Consider the following 16,191-nt stretch of genomic DNA (forward strand, 5'->3'; position numbering starts at 1 on the left):
GGACCTAAGGAAATCTTCCTTAAAGAGGCTTTGAATATGCAGTAGCTAGCATTTAAAAACTGAGAGATTTTGCACAGCAATTCTTGGCAGCTAGGGGGTGATGAATAAACTGGCTAAGATTTGAAATGATTTTCATTTTTTTTAGAGTAAATGTGTGTCAACACAGATACCACCATTTTAGCCATATCTGTTAAAAGTATTCTTTTTTAAAAATGGAGTTGCTGTTATGGAAATTGATGAGAATGGCTAGCTGCTAGTAACTGAACCCAGAAGATGAGTAAACCATCAATGGATGATTTTAGAAAGAACTCACTAATGCCTTTCAACAAACACTGTACATAGAGATAACTTCATGAAATTTATACTGACACTTCTCTTCACCATAGCATGGACATTCCCCTGAAACCTTCTCTTTGGACATACTAGATCTCAGAGATGCACTCTTTGAGTCAAGGTGAGTTTTGTCAATCACTATGGTCAATCATCTGTATTTGGACAAATGCAGTTACAAAAACATGTCCAGTTAAGTTGTTTCGCTAAGAGCAAGTATTTGCAAAGGAAATTGTGGAAATCCCCATTTGATTTTTTGTGTGCAAGCTAAAACTGAAATGCAGCACACCATTTTTCAATGCACCTTTCTCCTCATCTTTCTGTCTCTAAACACAAAATGCTAAAATTGGCAATTACTCTAAAGTGATGATCTTTAAAAAATAAGATGGCATTAAGGATAAACTATAAGGACACAATAATATACAAGAAGAGGTTTCTTTCCTTAGGTACTTAAATTTTATTTTAATGTGTGGCAAATGCTGAGACTCACATAGAGCTACCAGAAAGATCTGAAGAGTTGCGCAGTGGAATTTGTACATCTTTATCTTTTCTGTCATACTGCAACTGAATCACAAATGTCTACAGAAATCTTCCAGTGATCATTTTGAACTGACAGTAAAAAAAATTTATTATTATTATTTTTTTTTTCTCATGTGGATTGCTGAAATCTTATGGAGATCTTACTGATTTGTTCTTCAGAACTTCTGTAGTTAGGATTGAACTAAGTTCACATCCTGTTTCCAGCAGACATATTTCTGTCTATGAAGTTATACCACAGACAAATACATTCTATAATCTTCCTTTTGTATAAAAATATATAATCTCCCTTCCCCTCCCCCCCCCCATTTCTATCTAAATGCCTGTGAAAAAAATACTGATTTTTTTTTTTTTTATGATTGGAAATAATTATGCTTTAGGGCTTGTTTTCTTCGTTTAGTGCTCTATAAACAAACAATAGGAAACTGGTCAGCAGTTGTGGCAGTTTTACCCTGCTGGGCAACTGAACTCCACCATAACTGTTCTCTCCTTTTCAAATAAAAGTTTATTTTATCAGTCCACAGTTTTGATACAGAATTTTATCTAGTTCTTAGTATTATTATACTCAAAAAATCAAGGGCAAAGTTAGTTCAAATTCTGGACCAATCCTTCTCTGCCCAAATTGCAAATGCCAAAAAAAGGCTGTGAGATGCGCAAACAGCAATCCTGTATATATATAATAAATATATTTCAGAATTGAATGTTCCAAATTTTGCCTGAAAACTGATTCTCAGATATTTTTAATGAACCAGTGGGAAGATGTTTGATTGAAACCCCAGTTCTAATTCCCTCAGCTTTCATAAAACAATATCTTTGTATTAACTTGTTTATTCCTTTGATTAATTAAAGGTTACTCCATAATTACTCTTTTTTTATTATTGTAGTGTATACTCCAAAGCTCAGTAAATCTTATACAATTAACCTAGGCTTTGTAATGCTGGCTCTGAATCACAGAAAAGCTTTTGTTGCTGTCCTGTAAGTAAAAGCTGAAAGCTGCGTCTCCTTCCCAGGTTTATTTTTGTTAGTTTTGTTTTGTTTTGCCAAAGAGGTCTTTCAAAACATTGTCTGAAATTTGACTTCACTGTACAGTCCACTTTTTAACTCTCTTTCAAGGCATCTGCAATTTGATTTTTCTATCACATTGTCTTTTTACAGTGTAATCTACTAGAGGTACAGCTGATCTCAGAATTTCTGATCAGTCACGCTGGCAGTGCTTTATTGCTAAACACTTTTGCCATCAACTGAAGAAACATCTTAATGGAAAATGCCACATTGTATAGGGCAGACAGGTGAACAATACACACTGAAAAATCTGCAGTAACAAAAGCTTTCCATACTGAAAATATGAAAAGCAAAAACTTAGAAACAAACAGTAAAAAATGTGAGAGAAGTAAAAATTTAATAGGAGAATAACAAAGTCTGAGAAAGTATGGGGTGGGAAGGAGGCTGAAAAGCTAGGTTATTTTTTAGCATACTACCAATTGTTCTTGTTCTGTATTAAACTCATTGACATTTTCCATGCCTAAAGCAAAGTTAGGCATGAGCTGATAAAATGTTCAGTATTTGCATATGCTTTAGCTGACTATGGTTATGATACATAGTTGAATGTCATGCCCAGTAGCTTAATAGGTCATGGTGCCAAAGCATAAGTACTCCATAGCAGTTGTCAGAGGCAACAGCTCATTACGTTGTTCTAGAACACTAAACTTCAGTCATTAAGCACGGGGGTAAATGGAAGAGAACCAAAATACAGTAAAGCCGTTAAAGGCATATGGCTGTACATTAAGCAGTTTCCTTAGAACAGAATTGAATGGCAAATATGCATCCCCTAATGATATACTATGCTCTTGCACAGTAAAAAATATTTTTAAAAAGTCAGATTTAGATACAAATTCCCATAATCAGTGCTCTAGTATATATATCCTGTGCTGTTCTGCCCTTTAAACAAGAGAACATCTCTCCTATGAAAGGGATTCTTAGTTGTCAAAAGCATCTTAAACAGTAATTATAGAACCCACTAACCTTTGCCAAAGTAGTCAATCTGTATTGTGATACCATAGGAAGACCCAGAATTTATGACGGGTTGGAGTTACCCTAGATTGTAGGAACGCCCTAAGATATTGATATAAATCGGATTCACAACTGAAGAAACATTACTTCCCTTGCATAATAATGTTAGATCACCACTGCAGGCTCTGTCAGGAGTACAAAGCAGAATTAAAAGCGTTGCTTTAACCCATTTTCAAGATGATAATACGCAAACATAGTTTGCTTTACATGAATGTACAGTACTCGTACTATACTGAATGCTTATATTTTTCTACATCCAACAGCATTCAACTGAATATTGATAATGTTGGAACTAATCCGACTGGAAAACTAATTGTAAACAATAAAAAGGAGAATTTTAATTTAGTTTCCCACAACGGTAACGATGGAGAGGATGTATGTCCTAAAGTTTTGTATGAAGGACAGGAACACTTACCGTTCATTCTGTTTCCTACTCTTAAGATAAAATAGTAATTGGTAGTTCTTTGCTGTTCTGTCTGATTTATACCAGTTTGTGGGATAGGTTTCAAAAAAAAAATCAGTATATATAGAGAAGTTGAATGCATATTAAAATATTGTTATGCTTTCTTGTACATAATAGCCTTACAGCTACTTCAGCAGAACTAAATGAACAATGCTAAAAGCATTCTGCAAATATTAAATTTGGTTTCAAATTCAAGTCAATTAAACATGGCTAAAAAAAGCTGGTGTGTTCTTTTTTTCATGAACCTGTGCAGTGTACTAGTGTCAAAGGAAAACAAAACCAATATTTGGAATAAATGAATATTTAAGATATTGTTCTTGAAAACTCTATTTACTAGTTGTGTAAATCCTGAAGTCAGTTAACAAAGCTATCACTTAAAAAAGTTGAACAAAACATTCAGATGTGTGTTTCAAAAAGTCACACACCATTATATAATCTATCAATCTGTGAAATAACCAGTACAGCATAAAGTTTAGGAGAGTAAATATTGTCAATAATGTGACTGTTTTAGAGGTCAGTTCTGAAAAAAATTAATGGCATACATAATCATCTTGAGAATGTTATGATTTTTGTAAATGTTTCTAGGATAGAAATCAATAACAATCTGAATAAGTATAATACACACGCAATATGAATTATGTATTTGTCTTGAGGGTTTTCCAATACCTTGATGTAAATTCTAAATATGTGTCAAGACTATTAAACATCAAAGGCTGTACATATATGGAAATCTTTTGAAAATTTCTCCTGCTATATTTTGAGGATAGCATATTTTCTTCCATAACTTTCTTCTGGTATACCACCAGGAGAGATATAATAATTTATATGAGGCAACGAAATCCAAAAGATCAGGCTACAGAAGGAAATCTGTACCTAATTTTTCCCCTCCCTTTTTTGTGTTTATACAAAGTCGACCACAATTTGGGAGCAGTTTTAATATTAAAATGAGTAGCTGTGATAATTTGTGATGAAGTCCTAGGAGCTGCCCTGGTCAAACCAGGGCAAAAAATACTTTGTTAATTGCATGAGCCACTAGAATTAAGAATACAAGATAAAGAAATAAGCAACAAAATCTTTAGAAAACTGTTCTCATAGACTCTGTGGTTTGCCTAGTCTACCCTGTTGCCAGAGAAAACACAATACATTGAGATAACGGGAAAAAGGACAGGGGAAAACTACACTGAAGTATGATGGGCAAAGGTGTTTTGTTCATGAATAGTGAGTCATTTTAACATAATCTTCCACTGCCATACTAGTTTGGCACTTACTGCTTTCTTTTTAGGTAGCTTACAACTAGCAGTAAATCTTCAAAGAACATACTATAACTGCTGAATAATGGATTATTAGTGATGCAGCTATTGAAATACATAAGCTATGTTTTATAATGTATATCTGATGTGTATTATGTAAGAATTTTTGATTCCTTTTTGGTATGGCACAAAGTTCTAGTACTGAAAGTAATTCTAAGTGCCATTATCATGGGTATATTCAGAAGTCTTCTGCCACCCATACAATATTGCATTTGGTCTTATTTCACTTCTTTGTGTTTATGTGAAAAAAAAAAAAAGTCTATCTGTACAGGTAGTATGTTCCTGAGGACAAGAGTGCCTGTTGGAATGGTTTATTTTCATTCCATCTTAGATGGTGTAATTAGGAATTCAGAATACTGGTACAATATAAATAAATTAAAAAAAAATCTCTAGTAACTAAAAATACATTTCAAAGGAATGGGAACTACAGAATTAGCCAATTAGCTATCCAGAATAAAGAGTATTAGTAGGATTATACTTCATGGTAATCTGATTTCATGACTGTTGCCTGTTACATCTCTTTATCCGCAGCAGTAATAGAAAGCTTCCAACAGCTGAATGATGCTTTTCTTTTGCAATGCTCTATCAAAGTATTATGACAGCATACATGAAGTAACCATGAATTATTGTGTTATCATTGTTTGTTTGTAGTACAACAAAGATGGAAAGTCAAAAAAGACAGGCTTTAACTTCCAGCAAAGGTGTCAGGACTTGAAGGTAGAAACCTTTGCTTCCTAATGGCATAGTTGGTTGACTGCATATACACCTTCACTGGGGAAGAACAGTAAACAGGTCAGTGACATTGAAGAAAGTAAATTCAAACATGAATTTGCACTTGAATTGTGTCCAGATGTGTTTTGGTAATTTTTCTCACTGTTAAGTGATGGTTTACATATTCAGACACCTAGCATACACGAAAGTTCCCATGTCTTTTTGATGACAGATGAGAATATCACGAGTGTTGAGGGCAATGACTGGTAAAGCTATTCCCTATATTTCATCTGAATCTCTAAGCAAGGGACAACATAGCACATTTTTGTTTCTGTAACTTGCAACACTGAGATGCTTGTGAAAACCTTGTTTTAGAAGCTCAAATTGTAGCTTTCTCAAAATAAAAAAAGTTCCTTACATTTTTAATGTCTGATTATTTTAAAGACTATTTTAAAGACAATTTCCTCCCCCTTCCTTTCTTCCTGAAAATTGCATTTATTTACATATATATATATATTTAACTTTTCTGCCATGGTTTTGTTCTGTTACCTGCTTTACGAGTCTTTGTCTAAGACTCTTCGCCTCTTTTTTTGTCTGCTAGGCAGATGTTTCTTTCCTATGTCCAAATAATTCTGGTTGCTTCTCCTTTCCATTTTTCATTTGTTTTCTCTCTCTCCTGCTGACAGACAGATGGGGGACAGGCTGGTTGGCACTGAAAATGTTATGGAGAGATTTAGTTTCCATCCTACTATGAGAACAGACTGTTCCTGTGATATTTCTTTGCAAATAGAAGGAGAATGCTCTGGAGTACCAAATGGCACTGCTCTGTTTTCATGGCATTCTGGAGAGTCCTGGCGAGTCCTGAAAGATGTCTGAAGAAACATTTGATGCAGGGTTGAGAGCCCTGATTTGTTTCCTTTTGTCTTCCACACATTTATGATGATCATGTACCAAATACGTGATCTATTCAGCAGTTTTCTCTTTGGATGATACCCTGAAAGACAAATGTGAAAGAATATCTGGCTTGTACTCTTCCAAAGCAAGCCCAGAGTTCTCAAAGCACAAAATGTTTTCTAGTGAGAATGAACACTTACTGTACTTGTTCAAATGGAACATTATATAAGCATCAGAGGCTCATCTCATGTGCTGCTTCTATCTGAGCAGCATGGCACTAAGACATACCATTAATGTGCATCATTATACTCAGAAACATACTATAGAAAACTTCTGCCAGCTTTTATGTGGTAGATTAAACATGCTGTGGATTTTATTTTATTTAAGTTCATATAGACGTGATTTGAGAAGTAAAATAAAATTCTGTTCTGAAATTCTTGTTCACACTTACACTTGATTCTTCCAACTGAAGAGACACCAGCAGATAGCCTTCACCTAGGAGGATTGCTCTAACTGTAGCTACTGATTTCTGAACACTTATCCTGTTCTAACCTTCTGCATTTTGGAAAAACAGCCTTAGTTTTTTCATTAAAAAACAGAGAAATTTTGCAAAAATATACTTCCCAGAATAAACAAAAAATCAAAATGAAGAATCTACAAACAGTATTACACTGACTCTGGTTTCGAGCAGCTTAAATCTTTCTGCAATTGAAACACAGTCTTCATATGACCTCCAAAATATTGAAGTTCAGCAAGTTAAAAGACTTTATAAATCTAGTACTTGAATACTAAAATACTGTTAGAGCTAAGGAATGACTTTTAAAATTATTATTTTTATTTGTCTTTCCTTTAATCATTTGGTAGTGTTTTTTCTGTTCGGGATCAAGTTTTAGATGCTGAGGTCTGAATTTACCTTGTTAAAATTATTGGGTGAATTGGTGAATAAGGAAGGAGAATCTGTCATCTTGTGTCTTATGACTCATTTCACTTGTCATATTTTCAATTGCCATGCAATTGCATTTTTAATCATTTTAAAATCAGTATGTAAGACATCACTTTGAGTCAGATTTGCAGTTAGGTAGCTGCGAGTCAAAACAGATTCCTTGCTTCTGTCTTCTGCAGCAAATAAGTTTGGACAAACCTAGATGAACACATGTTACAGAGAGTTGACTCTCAGTGTCTGAAACATCTTTTGTTCTCACTGAAAACACTTGCAATCTTCTTAATTTTCTCTACAAATTCAGACAGAAAATAACGGAGAAAATTTAACTGGAAAACAGGTCCTAAATCACTTATGAAGTATGTAGGTTTTCCTGAAGAAAATTAAGTTTGATTTTTATGTCTCTGTTTATTTGATAAAGAATAAATATTTTGGGTCTGAGTGTTTCAGGGGCTTACTCTTTAGGATGCTTGGGTGGTGGTGGGGTTGAGGAGGAAAAGTGGTTTTGTTTTGCAAATAAACTTCCCTTTCAAATTCTGAGCCTTCAGAATCTTAGCCTCTGTAGATTTAATTTCTACGTGCTACGTAAAGACTCATGCCTGTATTGTTTTCCTCTAGTCAATATGGATCTATTCTGCTTTTGGGTAAGTTGTATGTCAGGACTACAAAATCTTGGACATGATGCTGTGACTTCTATATATCATCTTATGTAATTGCATTTTAGTTTAGACAGTAAATATGATGGGTGGGCCATCATATTTATTTTGTTGTAACCTACAGAAGATGCAATACTATGTTTTTCTACTTCATGTATTTCCTTATAAACAGTTCAACCTGTTCAGTAGAAAAGCAAGGAAGAGGTAATCTCCTATGAAAATTTTAAAAAAAGAAAATATATTGAATGGACAAAACAAGGATATAACAAAACTATTGTTTAACTAAACTTGTAGTTAGTTATGCAAATATAATATCATACCCTTAAAACTTATACGTGCTGATTTGATTGTTGACCTTGTGTGTTGATTTCAAGGACAGTGATACAGATGGATAAAAATAGGTTTCTAAAAAGTGCAGTAACAAGGACTTCTTTTTCTCTTTGTGTTTGAAATTAGTCTGACGCTGATCTGATCTTCCAGTATTCAATAACCAGAACAATTTTTAAAGGTTTTTAATCACATCAGAACTCTAAATGACTACAACATTGAGTAGTTTAAAATATCAAGATGACTTCTAATGGGCTAAGAGCTTTCCATGTCTAGGGTATAGATATCAATCAATTTCAACTTCATAGTGAAGAGACATGAATATAGCTAATAAATAGTTTGTAAAAAGTTTCTAGTCTTGATTGTTCTAGCTTAGAAGTCTACCCAGAAGCAATAATACTCCTCCCCTAACTCAGTTGGTTGCTATTCCTAAACTAACAGTTCCTTATTTGAAAATGGAAAGGTCTCCTACTATCTCATTTTCATTACATGATTCTTGGTACTTCCTTTATCTGAAGGAGTTTGCGTTTAATATTTTTGGCCTCTGCATACTTCAGGGCTTGTGAATAAATCAAGTAGGGGAGATTACTCATTTAGCTAGTCTTCAAGAGAGACTGGAATGTTTCCTGGCTATTAATTTTGCTATGCTTTCAATGTATTTTCTGTTAGAAATAATATGTTAAAGCCAGCTAAGGCCTAAATAAATACATGTATTTAAGTACCCTTTGGCTGAGTTTTTAGACCTAAAGATGTCATTTTCAAAGGAAAGACCTTTACTGTGAACCTTATGAACTGTCACATTATGCTAGGAGTTGAGTTTCGTGGCCTTTGCACTTTGTATAAGTTTTCAATCATGTTACTTAATAAAAAGAAAAAAGTGTAATAGAAATCACAAAAAGGAAATGTAAAACGTTGGTGATTCATTCTTTTAATACATTGCCTCTGAATGACATGAACTACAGCAATTTGATGCCTTAATTTATTGCTTTGATTACTTAATAATGCAGATTGCAGCCTGCTGTTGAAAGACATGAATCTCAAACTACAGATTCATATGTGCTGACTGATAACTCACTATGCAAGAATGGGACATTGGTACTACCTGTGAGAATATACCATAACTCATTTTGCAGAGAGATATATGCTAAAGAATACATAAGATGAGCTACTCCTAAAGTCAGTATGAATAGCTGCTCCCAAAGTCAACGTGAAGTTAACATTACAAGCTGAAACTATTTAGGTGTATGATTTGTATGCTTTGCTGTGCAATGATAGCCAAGGACACTGCTGCTGTTAAGCTTGAACAATGAGGTCAAGTCGTATCTTCCTTTCCTTCTTCTGCTCTAAACTCCCTGTAGAGAACCTTGTGTTCACTTGGTTTGCATTTAGAAGGCAATTATTTTTAATTCTGCAAGCTAAACACCAAATTTGCAATTAAGAGTGTTATATAAAACAAACAAGAAAAAAAAAGCACACAATGTTTTTTTTCCAAACACTGAATACTCACTGTGCCGCACAAATAGGTTCAATCTGACTTTATATTCCTAAATTAACTCCTGATTTCTTCTGGTGCCTACCATCTCTAAACTTCCTAGTTTAGATCCATCACCATTAGAATAAGAGCTGTAGTTTTCCTTTAACTTGCTTAGGAGCAAAGTTTGTTTCTTCATAGACATCCTTGCTCATGGAATCTAATCCAATCCAGAGGATCAATCCAGAACTAATATAACCTGTGGTTTATAGAACAGAGGGAGATTAAGTTCTTGCCTGCCAAGAATACACTATGCAGACATAATACAAGACAGTTACTGCTTCCCTAAGTAATTTCCACTTGGACAGAAAAACTAAGGAAAGGATGCATCACTTCCTCAGAGGCATTATTTCCAACCAACAAGTTATAACACAGGAAGATATAAAACAATATTACTCAAAATCCCTGAAAAATATAGGAGTTTTGGTGGACGGAGCTCAGGGCTCAATCCTAACCAATCCTTCAGGATTTACACCCCTACAACTCTAGAAGTTTAGAGAACAAAAGAAATAGTAAATCAGATCATGAAAGATAATCAGCTGGTAAACTTAACCAGCTAGCTTGTCATGTTGATGGATAATATTATATGGAATGCAAAACTGAGAAATCCTTCAAATGTAAACAACTTTCTTGGTGTGGTTGAATTCAATAGTGTATTTATTTATTTTATCCTGAAATCATTGCTATGCTTTGGAATTTAAATATTCCTACATTTAGAAAAACAGCTTAGTTCCTATTTTTTATCCTTTTTATTATTTTATCATTGTAATACATTAGACAGAAAACAAACCAAGACAGCAAATACCAAACAATGTGTTTCTTATATCACAGAGCCTTGGGAATGTTTTTTTTTTTTCCTTTTTTTTTTTTCCCACCACAAGATCTTGGGCTTGATCATTAGAAGTTCGTTGATCTTTTATGTTTGTCAGCAATTAAAGGGAAATTTAATTTTGTTTTTATTTTATTTCAGCTGCTTGGAAAACAAGTTACTGCTGTGCTAGTATTTCAAAATGATTCAGCTCCACATTGTCCTGAAATCTATGAAATACATGCATATGTTCTAGCAATTATGTGTTTTCCAAAAAAAGTTTTTGGTGGAGCAGTGTATCAGTATGCCTAATTAAATTACCTTAGAAATAAGGAGAAGACTTTTTGATGCTCAGGACAATACCCCCAGATCTCTTTAGCACCCTCTCACCACCCTTTGTCAGCTTGTTTCTATAAGCCTCCAGGACACAGACACCCTGAAGTGGAGATATTTAGGAAATGGTCACCAGATTGAACAGCTGTGCTGATGGGAAGCTACCTTGCTTTGTCAGTTGGACTGCCTGCCCAATTCAGACTTCTGTCACTTCCCCACTTCCAGAAGTCTAACAGGCACAAGGCTATTCTCCTACCTTTCTCCACTACTTGTGCTAGCAATAGCTTAGGCACTTGCCTTGGTTGTTGTTGTGGTTTAAGCTCAGCGCCATATGAGCTCATGCACATATTCTCTTCTGAGGATCTCTCTCTCATAACTTCAGGTTATGGCGTGGGGAAAAATAAATAAATCCATTCAAGACGACAGGCATATTTCATGTTAGCAGGAGTACAACTGAGTATGAACAAAAGAGGCTCCATTCTAGTGCAGGAGAGTAAGTTCCCCTTCACTGCTGAAGAAAGGACAGAGGTAGCATTCTGGGCTTCCAGCATGCAGACCAGTTTACCTCTTTTACCAAAACTCCGTCCCAATTGCTTCCATAAGCAGGAATGAATTCACTACTATCAGGCAAACAAGATCTAACCAATTGACGGATATACAGCAGAGAATGTCTGGCACCATTTACTGTGATCTGATAAGACATGAGATTGAATTCCTGCCATCCTCCCTCCTCCAGACCAACTGGACATAAAGAGATAGAGCTGCACGCTGCTTCATAGACACTCTGCTGGTCACTTTCAGCTTCCATGTCCACCACAATATTTAGTGGGCAGACTAGAGTCTGTCCTACGTATGGTCTAAATTGACACTGCCTGCCTCTGCCCCTGCCCTTTGCTTCCTGGGAGCATATGGCCTCATTTCTGCGGTGCCATAACCTATCTAATATATTCTGCTATACTGATCAGGGTTTATTAACTTGGCCTCAGTCAAAACTAGCATAAGCCACACAGCTTCCAGCTGGCTCGGACTGCAGAGTAAGTACGCAATCGTCTGTGAAACAGCTAAAGTCCATAGCCCAACTTAATGATGCTTTAAGAAATCAATTTAACTTGCATATAGCATAAGTTGGGAAAGGGTTGTGGAGGCCAAAACTCTTTCCTTTCTCCTTTTCATTCAACACTCAGCAGTTTTGAATATAGATTTTAATACAAAATACGGACTATTTAAGAAGCTTGTATTCATCAACTATTATATAATAAAGAACAGGTTATGTTGAGTACAACCAAGAAATAGGAGACAGCAGTGGTACTAGATACTAATACAAAGTAATTAAGTGGCCGCTTTTTATACACTGTTCAATCTTCAGTTTTTTTCAGTGACATACGTGAAAGCTGAGGTGTTACTCCTTTCATTTCAAACTGCTATACATTACTAGATATACCTCCTATTATTTTCTGAAAACAGATCAAAAAAATCCACCTGTATAATTCAAGGCACAATGCAAGTTTTAAGGAGATGTCACACCAAAGAAAAGTATCAATTAATCTTAAATTTCTAAACAATTAATCTTAAATTTCTAAATTATTGATAACTAACTTCTACTGAAGTAGAAAAAGAAGATGATCTCATGCCTATTCTGGATGTAATTCAAGTAGAATAATATTTTTTTTTAAGGAATTGCGTTACAACAGATTTTCCCCATCCCATTAACCAGAACTCATTTTTTCAAAATGAGTTCAACACTCTAAATCACAACTTTTTTTTTTTGAGCTGTGTTACTCAGAAAGCTGAATTTCTCACGTCATCAGCTTTTAAATACTAAATTAAAAGTTACATATAAACTATGATCTAGTTGAAATACCTAAGTTCTGCATGGATTATAAGATTACTTCTCTACTCTCAAAAAAAAAAGTATGGAGAGGCATACAAGAAGCAAAAGTATGTGATTTTGTATGATTTCCTCATGAATTAAATGCAGAACTACAATAAGTTCTTGCTGTCCAGAAGAAAGAATTGCGTCAGGTGAGAAATGGCAAGTATAGGTCTAGAGCTACTTGTCTCCACACCATTAAAAATGTTATTTACAGTATCTCAAGTTAGGGACAAGAGTTTTTTAGTTAAATGTAAAGTGAAAAATTTACGGAGTCATGTACTGTGGAATAGCACTGCACAACTTTTTTTGATAAGAGATTTTGGTACATGACAAAGTCTTGAAATGACTTAAATCCAGAAATTTCCTGTAAAGGTTAATAGTAATTAATAGCTGAAGAAAAATAGAAATAGGAACTGCTGATATTTATGACAGAGTACTGAGCCCACAAGAATTTCTCCTGCATATACTTTGCTATGAAAAAGTACACCAATACATTGATAGAATAATAGAGTAACCATAATGTTAAACAAATGCAGAGGTGCTCCCTGAATTGAGGCATAAAGCCCTAGACTGATAAAATGTTTTTTTCTTCTTTTAAGTTTCATAACTAATAATCTTTTGCCAAGTGATAAATAAATTAGTTCTATAGAAGTGAGCTTTCACCTTTATTTTCTTAGGAAATATAGCTTTGCTTACAATACCTAGAGGGACTAACACAGGTCTCAACTAGAAAACGCCTGTTTTATTACACGACATACCTATCCCCAACATTATGATAATGAACCATGTGACAAGAAGGGTACTCAAATACCTTTCAGAAGAAGAACACAACTAAACAGTACTTATTAGAAGCAATAACTTGACAGAGAAACTTAGCTACAGTGACTCCACTGCTTCCCTATGCACCCCCTTCTAATACCTGAGTACTCCTTCTGAGAAAAAATTTCTCCAAACTTCTAACCAAAGCCTCTCTCCCTGAACATATTTCAGCTTTAAGTAGAAATGTGGTAATAAGGTTAACTGCTCAAACAATGTAATTAACTGAGATTGGTGACACACTGAATCATGCTGCCAACAAACAACATCAGGTGACTCCTATCTCGTTTTTGGCTTCTCAGGTAGACTTGATCTCTGGGATGAAACAAAGCTTGACTCCCAGAAAGCTGAAGAAAGAAGTCTAAAGTTTGTTTGAAGGTATCTACATGTGAGTGTTAAAAATGATGCATTTTTAGAAGCTATACATGAAAAGGAAGTCAAGAGTGGAACTGAAGAGTTGAAAGCAATTTTTATGTGGTTCAGTGAGTGTTCAGTAACTATGGGGATGTTTTTAATGGTGTTCTCAAAAGTTAGTTCAGTGTTTAGTTTGTAAATTTAGTATTTTTAAAATGCAAATTGAGTGAATGTATCATTCTCTATAGGGAGTTTAGAGCAGAAGTACTAAAGGGAGATAAAATTTCACTGCAGTGTTTGAGATTAATAGCGGCAATGGTGGAGAGAAATTCTAAGAGATGTCTTGATACATATGACCTCTTACTTTTGGAAGTTCACGATAAAGCTTAGAGTACACAGCAATGTACTACAAATAAGTTTGATCATAGAAGATACAGCTATGTGAGGACTGAATGCTGATAACTGGCTTGGCTACAAGAGTAGGGCTGTATTCTCTTAGTTTTCATTTTCAGATTCATGGCTAGTATAACATGGTGAAGGAGGAAAGTTTTTTTTTTTTTTTTTTTTAGCCTTTGATTATGAGGCTTAGATACATGAACAAAACACATTTGTTGTTTCTGTATTGTGGAGTGTGGATTTTGGTTTTTGTTTTGTTGCTTTTTTTAACGTGTTAATTAATATGCTTGGAGAAACATCTGAAGCTGAGTGTTTGAGGTTAGGTTTCTCAAAAATCTTTACAGCATATCACTACCTTATTCCTAGCAAACACTATGCAACTGTTGCTATCAGTAAACTATCAAGTTGTTTAAGTAACCTTTTCAACCCAGTCAAGCATTAACTTTGATGAACTAGTATCTTTCTTCATACAGAAAATTTTTAAAGGAATGAGAGGAAATTATACTTGTCTGTTGAAGTCTGTCTTTGAATGCTCTTTGCAGAGATACCATCCGAGTGCTTCTGTTTGCTTAGTTATTTAGATTACAGTTCTATCTTTATGTTCCTTAAAATTGAAGGTGATGAATACAGGAGGGAATGAAAAGAAGAGAGAGGACATTACAGCTCCTGTTTCTGTTACTTTTTTTTCAGCTTTTGAAGGATTACAGAAGCAGTAAATATTTCATTTTGAAATGCTTTCTCTCTTCTAGCTCTGGTGAAGACTTCCACAGACAGCTTCTACCTTCTTTCCAGTCCATGGAATCTAAGACTTCATTGAGGATCAGGCTATACAAATAGAATCTTTACACTGGCAAATTGCACCTATTGTTGTTGGGGTGCATCTGAAGACTGACGCAGAAACAGGCAAGAACACTGAGTGAAAATAGGCACCCCAGAAAAGATAATGGGAACTTGATCCGTATTTTGAGAGCTGTTCACAGTGCAAAATCAGAAATAAGAACGTTATTTCTTTTTGCCTTTCAAGATCCTGGATCTGGAGGTGGGGCGATGAAATGTGGTGAGTAGGTTGAGGTGGTGATACCACCTGCAGCACTGTAACATGCAAATGATTCCCTTGGTTACGTGGTCTTGCTTTCTTCCTTGGCACTTGTGAAGAAATGAGGTATCTTCCAATGTTAATTTTGTTTTGATAAGAGATAGGAATTAATTTTCTTCTGGAATCACAGCCCTTCCAATTCTGCAAGGATTGGAGGAAAATTTACATTTCACTTGACAGTATATGTATCAATTAACTTGATGAGATCTAGTTCTGCATACAGCATCTTTCCAGAGTTTTGTAGACTTTTTAATATTGTGTATTGCTGACTTGTATTGACTTTTTTTTTTCCAGTGGAATAACAAAAATACTAACCTTAAAATTGCACATTTCCTAACTTATCCCAGTTCACTGTATCTCTTTCTATAGTTAAAGTACATAAACTATCTTCTATTCATATATTAGTGACGTTCTGTGTGGCCGCAGGAAGGAGTGTTTATTCATCAATGTGCTTGGTTTTTATATTAATGTGTCAGAGACCTAAGCATAAACTCATACAGTGTTTTATGTGGAATGTAAATCAGGACCTAGTCAAATAATGATCTGAAGATGCCTGTTCTTGTCAAATTATTTCTTCTAAAACCCGATTTTTTTTTTAACTCTCATGTAGTAGGTAGCTCTGACATTTTGATTTCCTACCCCCCAAAAACCAACCAACCAAACCAACCAACCAACCAAAAACAAAAACACAAAACAAACAAACAAACAAAAAAACAAAAACAACTGTTTGTCAATATAATTGTCAT

At 34.7% G+C, this 16,191-nt stretch overlaps 1 long non-coding RNA gene across 9 annotated transcripts in view; it reads left to right on the forward strand.

Annotated features, from left to right (window-relative positions):
- Nucleotides 1-12,603: 12,603 nt before the first annotated feature.
- The window catches only part of LOC308197297, an 88,895-nt gene continuing 85,307 nt past the window's right edge, over nucleotides 12,604-16,191 (forward strand). For 2 of the 9 annotated variants that reach the window (XR_013952779.1, XR_013952780.1), the window contains exons 1-3: nucleotides 12,606-13,987; nucleotides 15,099-15,252; nucleotides 15,374-15,406. This is a non-coding gene — a long non-coding RNA (uncharacterized lncRNA). Of the gene's footprint in view, nucleotides 13,988-15,098; nucleotides 15,407-16,191 lie in introns of all 9 variants that reach the window. The other 7 variants (XR_013952775.1, XR_013952777.1, XR_013952781.1 and 4 more) reach the window with 7 other exon arrangements.

This window comes from Anser brachyrhynchus, assembly GCF_964034855.1.
Source record: "Anser brachyrhynchus genome assembly, chromosome: 1".
Taxonomy (NCBI): Eukaryota; Metazoa; Chordata; class Aves; order Anseriformes; family Anatidae; genus Anser; species Anser brachyrhynchus.